General features: G+C 37.5%; 1 protein-coding gene and 1 pseudogene across 2 annotated transcripts in view; one reads left to right on the top strand and one right to left on the bottom strand.

Moving 5' to 3' along the window:
- HAPLN1 (hyaluronan and proteoglycan link protein 1) overlaps nt 1-10,211 on the top strand; it is a 79,205-nt gene that overhangs the window by 12,406 nt on the left and 56,588 nt on the right. The gene's annotated exons all lie outside the window — the stretch shown is intronic.
- On the bottom strand, nt 5,615-5,710 carry LOC112133563 (U6 spliceosomal RNA; annotated as a pseudogene).

Genomic DNA, 10,211 nt, shown 5'->3' with positions numbered 1-10,211 from the left:
TAGAAAAATAAACTGGGCTGAGCACGGTGGCTCACACCTATAATCCCAGCACTTTGGGAGGTCTGGAGTTCAAGACCAGCCTGACCAACATGGTGAAAACCCGTCTCTGCTAAAAATACAAAATAAAAAATTATCAGGGCATGGTGGCACATGCCTGTAGTCCCAGCTACTCAGGAGACTGAGGCAGGAAAACAGCTTGAACCTTGGAGGGAAGGTTGCAGTGAGCTGAGATCACGCCACTGCACTCCAGCCTGGGTGACAGAGACTGTGTCTCAAAAAAAAAGAAAACAAAAAGAAAAGAAAAGACAAAAGATAAACTGATAATTTTAGATATTTTATAGAAATATTTTCATACTCCTCCTGCTGTTTCAAAGTATAAATATTTTTAATGTAGCAGAAGGAAGAGTATCTACTATGTAAGTAAAATACTTATTCTAATTTAGAATTCTTTTTTTTTTAACTTTTAGGTTAGGGGATACATGCAAAAGTTTGTGATATAGGTACTGGTGTCATGGGGGTTAGTTGTACAGATTATTTCATCATCCACATATTAAGCCTAGTACCTAATAGTTACTTTTTCTGCTCTTTTCCCTCTTCCCAACCTCTACCCTCAACTAGACACCATTGTCTATTGTTCCCTTCTTATAGTTCATGAGTTCTCACCATTTAGCTCCTACTTATAAGTGAGAACATATAGTATTTGGTTTTCTTTTCCTGTGTTAGTTTGCTAAGGATGATGGCCTCCAGCTCCATCCATATTCCCACAGAAGACATGATCTTGTTCTTTTTTATGGCTGCATAGTATTCCATGGTGTATATGTATCCCATTTTCTTTATTTAGTCTGTCATTAATGGACATTTAGGTTGATTTCATGTCTTTGCTATTGTCAATAGAGCTGCAATGAATATACGTGTGCATGTATCTTTATGGTAGAATGATTTATATTCCTCTGAGTATATACCCAGTACTGGGATTGCTGGATGGAATGGTAGTTCTTCTTTAGCTCTCTGAGGAGTCATCATACTGCTTTCCACAATGTTTGAACTAACTTACATTCCCGCCAACAGTGTATAAGTGTTCCCTTTCCTCCACAACCACACCAGCATCTGTTATTTTCTGACTTCTTAATTATAGACATTCTGACTGTGTGAGATGGTGTCTCATCGTAGTTTTGATTTGCATTTCTGTAATGACCAGTGATATTAAGCTTTTATAACATGTGTTTGTTGGCCACATGTATGACTTCTTCGGAAAAGTCTGTTGACGTCCTTTGCCCACTTTTAAATGGGATTGTTTTTCTCTTTTTTCTCTTGTAAATTTGCTTAAGTTCTTACAGATGTATAGTTTGCAAACATTTTCTCCCATTCTGTAGGTTGTTTACTCTGTTGACAGTTTATTTTGCTGTGCAGAAGCTCTTAAGTTTAATTGGATCCCATTTGTCAAATTTTGCTTTTGTTGTGATTGCTTTTGGTGTCTTTGTCATGATATCTTTGCCCGTTCCTGTTTCCAGGATGATATTGCCTCGATTATCTTCCAGGGTTTTTACAGTTTTTAGTTTTACATTAAAGTCTTTAATTAATCTTGAGTTGATTTTTGTATATGGCTTAAGGAAGAGATCCAGCTTCAATCTTCTGCATATCGCTAGCCAGTAATCCCAGCACCACTTATTGTATAGGGAGTCTTTTCCCCATTGCTTGTTTTTATCAGTTTTGTCAAAGATCAGATGGTCATAGGTGAGTGGTCTTGTTTGGGGACTTTCTATTCTGTTCCACTGGGCTATGTGCCTGTTTTTGTACCAATACTATGCTGTTTTGGTTACTGCAGCCCTGTAGTATAGTTTGAAGGTGGGCAGTGTGATGCTTCCAGCTTTCTTCCTTTTCCTTAGGACTGCCTTGGCTATTTGGGCTCTTTTGTGGTTCCATATGAATTTTAAAATAGTTTTTTCTAGTTCTGTGAAGAATGTCACTGGTAGTTTGATAGGAATAGCACTGAATTTATAAATTGCTTTGGGCAGTATGGTCATTTTAATGATACTGATCCTTCGTATCCATAAGCATGTGAGGGATATTTTTCCATTTGTTTGTGTATTCTCTGATTTCTTTGAGCAGTGTCTTGTAATTCTCACTGTAGAAATCTTTCACCTCCCTGGTTAGCCATATTCCTAGGTACTTTATTCTTTCTGTTGCAATTTTGAATGGGATTGTGTTCCTGATTTGGCTCTTGGCTTGGCTCCTTGTGGTGTATAGGAATGCTAGTGATTTTTGTATGTTTACTTTGCATCCCGAAACTTTGCTGAAGTTATCAGCTCAAGGAGCTTTTGAGCCAGGATTATAGGGTTTTCTAGATATAGAATCATGTCGTCTGCAAACAGAGATAATTTGACTTCCTCTCTTCCTATTTGGATTCCCTGTATTTCTTTCTCCTGCCTGATTGCTATGGCTAGGACGTCCAATACTATGTTAAATAAAAGTGGTGAGAGAGGGCATCCTTGTTTTGTGCTGGTTTTCAAAGGGAATGCTTCCAGCTTTTGCCCATTCAATATAATGTTGGCTGTGGGTTTGTTATAGATGATTCTTACTATTTTGAGGTATGTTCCCTCAATACCTAGTTTATTGAGAGTTTTTAACATGAAGCGATGTTGACATTTATTGAAAGCCTTTTCTGCATCTATTGAGATGCAGATGTCTTTAGTTCTGTTTATATGATGAATCACATTTATTGATTTGTGTATGTTGAACCAACCTTAAATGGTGGGGATAAAGCCTACTTGAACATGATGGATTAGCTTTTCATGTGCTGCTAGATTCAGTTTTCAAGTATTTTGTTAGGGATTATTGCATCAATGTTCACCGAGGATATTGGCTTGAAGTTTTTTGATGTTGTTGTTGTGTCTGTCATGTTTTGATATCAGGATGATGCTGGCATCATAGAATGAGTTGGGGAGGAGTCCCTCCTTCTTGATTTTTTGGAATGGTACAAGCTCTTTCTTGTACATCTGGTGGAATTTTGCTGTGAATCCATTTGGCCCTGGGCTTTTTTTTTTTTTTTTCTTTCTGGTTGGTAGGCTATTTATTACTGATTCAATTTCAGTGCTTATTTTTGGTCTTTTTCAGGGAATCAGTTTCTTCCAGGTTTAGTTCTAGCAGGGTGCATGTTTCCAGAAATTTATCCATCTTTTCTAGGTTTCCTAGTTTGTGTGCATAGAGGTGTTCACAGTAATTTCTGATGGTTGTTTTTATTAATATTTCTATGGGGTCAGTGGTAACATCCTCTTTGTCATTTCTAATTATGTTTATTTGGATATTCTCTCCTTTCTTTTTTATTACCCTAGCTAGCAGTCTATCTATCTTATTAATTTTTTCGAAAAACCAACTCCTGGATTTGTTGATCTTTTGAGTGTTTTTCTGTGTTTCAGTTTCCTTCCATTTAGCTCTCATTTTGATTGTTTTTTGCCTTCTGCTAGCTTTGGGGTTAATTTATTCTTGCTTCCCTAATTCTTTCAGTTGTGATGTTAGTCATTAATCTGGAATCTTTCTGACTTTTTGATGTGAGAAATTAGTACTATGACTTTCCCCCTTAACACTGCCTTAGCTGTGTCCCAGAAATTCTGGTATGTTATGTCTTTGTTGTCATTAGTTTCAAAGAACTTAATGATTTCTGCCTTTTATGCATTATTTACCCAAAAGTCATTCAGGAGCATGTTGTTTAATTTCCATGTAATTGCATGGTTTTGAGCAATTTTCTTTCTTTCTTTCTTTCTTTTTTCTTTTTTTGTGACATTTCACTCTTGTCACCCAGGCTGGAGTGTAATGGTGCGATCTTGGCTCACTGCAATCTCCACCTCCCAGGTTCAAGTGATTCTCCTGCTTCAGCCTCTCGAGTAGCTGGGATTACAGGCACGTGCCACCATGCCCAGCTAATTTTTGTATTTTTAGCAGAGACAGGGTTTTACCATGTTGGCCAGGCTGGTCTCAAACTCCTGACCTCACGTAATCCACCTGCCTCAGCCTCCCAAAGTGCTGGGATTACAGACGTGAGCCACTGTGCCTGGCCAAACAATTTTCTTAGTCTTGACTTCTTTATTTATTACAGTATTGTCTGAGAGTGTGTTTGGTATGATTTTGGTTCTTTTGCATTTGCTGAGCATTGTTTTATGTCTAATTATTGGCTGAGTTTTAGAATGTGCCATCTGTTGATGAGAAAAAAATGTATATTCTGTTGTTTTTGGATGGACAGTTCTGTAGAGGTCTGTCAGATCCATTTGGTCCAATGTTGAGTTCAGGTCCAAAATATCTTTGTTAATTTTCTGCCTTGATGATCTGTCTAACACTGTCAGTGGAATGTTGAACTGTCCCACTATTACTATGTTGGTGTCTTATGTCTCTTTGCAGGTCTCTAAGAATTTGCTTTATGAATCTGGGTGCTCCTATGTTGGGTGCATATAAATTTAGGATAGTCAGGTCTTCTTGGTGAATTGAACACCTTATTATTATGTAATGCCCTTCTTTTTTAGTTTCTGATCTTTGTTAGTTTAAAGTCTGTTGGTCCGAAATTACGATTGCAGCTCCTGCTTTTTTCTGTTTTCCATTTGCTTGGTAGATTTTCTTCCATCCCCTTATTTTGAGCTTATGGGTGTCATTACGTGTGAGGTATCTCTCTTGAAGGCAGCATACCACTGGGTCTTGCTTTTTAATCTAGTTTGCCACTCTGTGCATTTTAAGTGAGAAATTTATCCCATTTACATTCAAGGTTTGTATTGACACATGTGGATTTGATCCTGTCATGTTGTTAGCTGGTTATTATCCTGACTTGTTTGTGTGGTTGCTTTATAGTGTCACTTGCCTGTGACACTATATTTAAGTGTGCTTTTGTATTAGCTAGCAGCAGTCTTTCCTTGCCATACTTAGTGCTCCATTCAAGATCTCTTGTAAGACAGGTCTGGTGGTAATGAACTCCCTAAACATTTGCATATCTGAAAAGGATCTTATTTCTTCTTCACTTAGGAAGCTTAGTTCGGCTGGACATAAAATTCTTGGTTGAAGATTTTTTTTTGAGACTGTTGAATATAGGCCCCCAATCTCTTCTGGCTTGTAAGGTTTCTGCTGAGAGGTCTGCTGTTAGTATGATGGGCTTCCCTTTTCTAGGTGACCTGCCGTTTCTCTCTAGTTGCCTTTAACATTCTTTTTTTTATTTTAATCTTCCAAAATCTGATGATTATGTGTCTTTAGGATGTTCTTTTTGTGTAGAAACTTGCTGGTGTTCTCTGTATTTCCTGAAGTCAACTATGGCCTCTCTGGGCCTTTCCCAAAACTTGCCAGAGAGGCCAACAGTCAACTTCAGGAAATACAGAGAACCCCTGCTAGATTCTAGGAAGATATCCTGAAATCTGCTTTCCAAGTTGTTGGCTTTCTCCCTGTCCCTTTCAGGAATGCCAATGATTTGTAGATTTAGTTTTTTTACATAATCTCATACTTCTTGGAAGTTTTCTTCATTCTTCTTCATTCTTTTTTCTTTTTAAGTCCTTATAAGTCTGACTGTCTTATTTCAGAGAGCCAGTATTCAAGTTCTAAGATTTTTCCCTCAGCTTGGTCTATCATGCTGATAATACTTATGAAAAATATGGAACACTTTACTAATTTGTGTGTCATCCTTGTGCAGGGGCCATGCTAATCATTCCAATTTTAGTGTGTGTGCTACTTAAGCAAGCACAGAAATTAGACATTAAAGTAGAGAATTTTAAAAAAGAACTGGAAACTACAAAAAATTCATTCAAATGGAAATCCTAGAACTAAAAACAATGTAATAACTAAAATTAAAAACTCAATACATGAGTTTAGGACAGTTTAGAAACATTGAGGAGATGTTTAGTAAACTGGAAAATAGGTCTGACAAAAGTAACCAGGCTAAAATCGGAGAGAAAAATGAAACTTCCAGGAGCAGGGAGCAGTGGTCGTAAATGGCATGTGAGATATAGAAATAGACATCTCAGAAGGAGTAAACGCAAATGGGGCAGAAAAAATATTTTAGAAATAATGTCTGTGGCTGTCCAACAAGTCACAAATTCAGGAAGCACTATAATGCCCCAACAGGATAAACACCAAAAAGTAAAACACCCACACCCAGGCATGGCATAAGAAAATTGCTGGAGGCCAGATATGGTGGCTCACACCTGTAATCCCAGCACTTTGAAAGGCTGAAGCAGGCATATCTCTTGAGGTCAAGAGTTCAAGACCAGCCTGGCCAACATGGCAAAACCCCATCTCTACTAAAAATGCAAAAATTAGCCAAGTGTGGTGCATGCCTGTAGTCCCAGCTATTTGGGAGGCTGAGGTGGAGTCTTCAGTGAGTTGAAATTTCTCCACTGCACTCCAGCCTGGGCAACAGGGTGAGATTGTCTCAAAAAAAAAAAAAAAAGAAAACTGTTGGGGAAAAAAAAAGAGGGCATATTGAAAGCTTCCAGAAACAAAAGGCTAACGAGTAAGAAAATCAGCTAGTTGGAAAATTTCCTTTTCTTTCCACTTTAAGAAATGCCAAAAATCAGTGGGTTGGCTTGACTATGTTCTGGGTAACCCTTATCTTCATGGCCTGCTTTCTCTGAGAGACCAAACCCTTCAAGCCTAGAGGGATTATCAGCGTGCCTACCTCCCTGAAGATGCTGCGCTGAGATAAATTTTGGTGGGGACTCAGTTCCTGCAGTCTTTTGTAGATGCTCTACAGTCTTATTGCTAACAAGACAAAATTCTGGAAGCAGTTTGAGATGTTCATATCCATCTTTATCACTATCTAATGTAATTTTAAATTATAAAAAGAAAAATGATGACTGAAAAGTTTATAATTTATACAGGATATTTGACAATGTTATATCTATTTTTTTAAGCCATGAAAGGCAGGCCAAAGTAAAAGCCAAATTTATCACAAAGATTCCAGTCATTAAAATCTCTCAGGATATCTAACTTCTCTTCCCAAACATTTATGCAGTTCTACTCCTCTAATTCTGAGCTCACACAGTTCTCTCAAGCAGGAATCCCTTATCATTTCATCCCACCCACCTGAAACATGGCTCATGCTCGCATCATTCATGTAACACTTCCTCCCGGTAACCTTGCATTGTGCCACTAGCTGGAATTAGTCACTCCTTTCTCATTTCTCTCTTAATATTTTATTTGTACCTCAATTACTTCATATAGGTGTTTTGTTTTGTTTTGTTTTGTTTTGTCGAAGTTTCACTCTGTCCGCCCAAGGTGGAGAGCAGTGGAGCGATCTCGGCTCACCGCAACCTCTGTCTCCCGGGTTCAAGCAATTCTCCTGCCTCAGCCTCCCAAGCAGCTGGGACCACTGCATCTGGCTAATTTTTTGTATTTTTAGTAGAGACGGGGTTTCATCGTGTTGGCCAGGCTGGTCTTGATCTCCCGACCTCGAGTGCTCCACCCGCCTCCCAAAGTGCTGGAATTACTGGCGTGAGCCACCGTGCCCCGCCTCATATACTTTTTCATGTGTTGAATATAATCAACTGTTGAAATGTCTTTTATTTATTTGTAGTCTCTTTGTTAATGGGTTGTTTTATCCATCTTTACATCCTTCAAAATTCTGAGCTGAAAGGTCAGATTTAAAACTGTAGAGATCAAAGGACCAAATGTGTTCCAAATACCCCACCTACTCTCAAATCCCCTGTGTAATACAATAGGCAGATGTTTGTTGATCTGCCTAAACACCTGCGGTAGAGAAAGCACTGTGTATTTCACAGGGCAATTCATTTCACTTTTAGATGACTTATTAGGAAATTCTTCCTGACAGTGTGAAAAATTTGATTTCTAAACTTCCACCCACTTGGTCCAGTTTTGCCTTGTGAAGCTACACGAAATAAGTTTAATAGCTTTTCCATATTTGGGCCGTTTATTTCTAAATGCAAAGCATTATGTTTTTCCTGCAAAATTTTGTTATTTTGGTCACATCGTTCCAAATTTTGCAGATGGTTCTATTCTAGCTCTCAAGTCACATTGCAATTAGTCTAGTATTAGCTTTACAACCCATATACAGGCTTTGAGCCTTGAAACTATAAGACTAAAAGGAAAACTTTCATTTATATTAACATCACTTGAAAGTAAACCTCTTGACTGATAGTGTAACAGAATTACAGAAATTAATAAGATAATGTCTGGAAAGGTCTCCTTTTATTAAACTAATAGCTAGTGCACCAGAGATATGGAAAATAAATGTTAATGCAGAGTTGAAAAACTTTATTTTGAAAATAGAAGGCATTAATCATCTGCACTCTTTTATTGTGTCCTTATTTCATTACATATGGTTACTCTTTCAAATTAATTTTCAGAGAGCAGAATGAGAGGAGCTTTGCACCGTCATTGACTATCTGCACCCTTAAACTGATAGATCATAGCAAAAATTGAAACCTAGTTTAGTCTAATAGTCATTATGAATGGTAGTGCATTAGCTGCCCAAAAGTTAAAAAAAAAAATAGTTTGAAAAGAGAGTTTGAGACATAAACATTTAAAGGAAAATACCAATTTACTGTAATTGGTATAAAGCAAAATGTGACCTTAATTTATATTACTATATATTCTTGGCAAATTTTTCTCCTCGTTTGCAAAATTTTCTCCTTTCTCTATTCCTCCTTGCCTGCACCAGGATGACAGTGTCCATGGTGAGGATGAGAGGTGAACAGTATGTGACTTCTGCATAATAATATTCTAAATTTTGAATGGTGATGGATATTGCTATATGTCAGTAACTGTCACCTCGAACTGATGGGTGGGAAAAGGGTCCTTCAGGCATGACACGTTGGCAATAATTGGAAATCCATGCTTTTCTCTTTAAAAAAAAAATCTTTATTTGTATGCAGTATCAGAGTAGATACATGTAATTTTTGCTGTGGTGGTGGTGGTGGTTGTCTTTTTTTTTTTTTTTTTTTTTGAGACGGAGTCTCACTCTGTCACCCAGGCTGGAGTGCAGTGGTGCAATCTCAGCTCACTGCAACCTCCACCTCCCGGGTTAAAGCGATTCTCTTGCCTCAGTCTCCTGAGTAACTGGGACTACAGGCATGAGCCACCATGCCCAGCTGATTTTTGTATTTTTAGTAGAGACGGGTTTTCACCATGTTGGCCAGGATGGTCTCCATCTCCCGACCTCGTGATCTGCCCGCCTCGGCCTCCCACAGTGCTGAGATTACAGGTGTGAAGGTGTAGTTTTTAAATAAAACAATTGTTTCAGTTTACCAGCAGGAAGCATTTTGGTACTCTGCTTTTAATGTTAAAGTAGAAGTGTAGTTTGCTTCATGCTCCTATTGTTATCAATAGTATAATTGGTTGTTAAGCTTATTATCAGAAACTATGGAACAGGATTGATTTAATATTCAATATATCAGAAATCAGGTATTTATTTGTTTACACATTTCATTTATGTAGCAGAATGCTTCCATGAATCACAAATCTGAATTTTTGGCATATTGGTGAACAGGACAGGAAAATTAGATCTGAATGGGTGGTAAAACATTTTTTATCATCTGGGCTCTGATACACAATTGGAAAAACATGTAAGCATACATAAAATGCCTTATAGTATATTGACTATGGAGCTTAGATCTTAACATAATTATATTCATGCTCTGGGGAACATTTACACCTTTTGATTAAAGACCTCTCAATAGCAGAGCAGCTTTCTAACTAGCCTGCAAGATTTCTGCTAGAAGCAAAACAGTAGCATCCTGGGCCTTGGTGATTTACAATCTGAACTGTACATTTCCTTCTTAAGGACACCTTTGCTGGAAGGCGTCATTCAGAGTGAGCAGCCACTATGTACATTGCCCTAACAAAGTAGAGTCACTGTATAGTTTTAACAAACATTTTGGACACATTTGAGAAAAATAATCTCCTTCAATAGTTGTTTGATGGTAAAGTACACTGAATTTAATATTTTATGTTTGGCTATTTACATTTTCAAATCCTCTTCATTTCATGTACCCTTTGAATGACAAAGCTCACTTTTTATGGCCTTAGCACCTTTTTTTCACCAGTGGTTAATAATTTATACACAACAGTGAATTTGATGTTAAATATCTTATATACTAAATGGGAATTAAAAACATATTTAACAAGTTTTATAAAAATTTAAAATAGCATAGTCTCTGCTAAAAATATTGTATTTCTACCTAATCGAGAGATGCTGCTCTTTAAATAGAATTGAGTATCATGTATAA

The sequence above is a fragment of the Pongo abelii genome, chromosome 4 (assembly GCF_028885655.2).
Source record: "Pongo abelii isolate AG06213 chromosome 4, NHGRI_mPonAbe1-v2.0_pri, whole genome shotgun sequence".
Lineage (NCBI taxonomy): Eukaryota > Metazoa > Chordata > Mammalia > Primates > Hominidae > Pongo > Pongo abelii.
The sequence above is the reverse complement of the archived record's forward strand: the minus strand, read 5'-3'. Positions and strand labels throughout refer to the sequence as shown.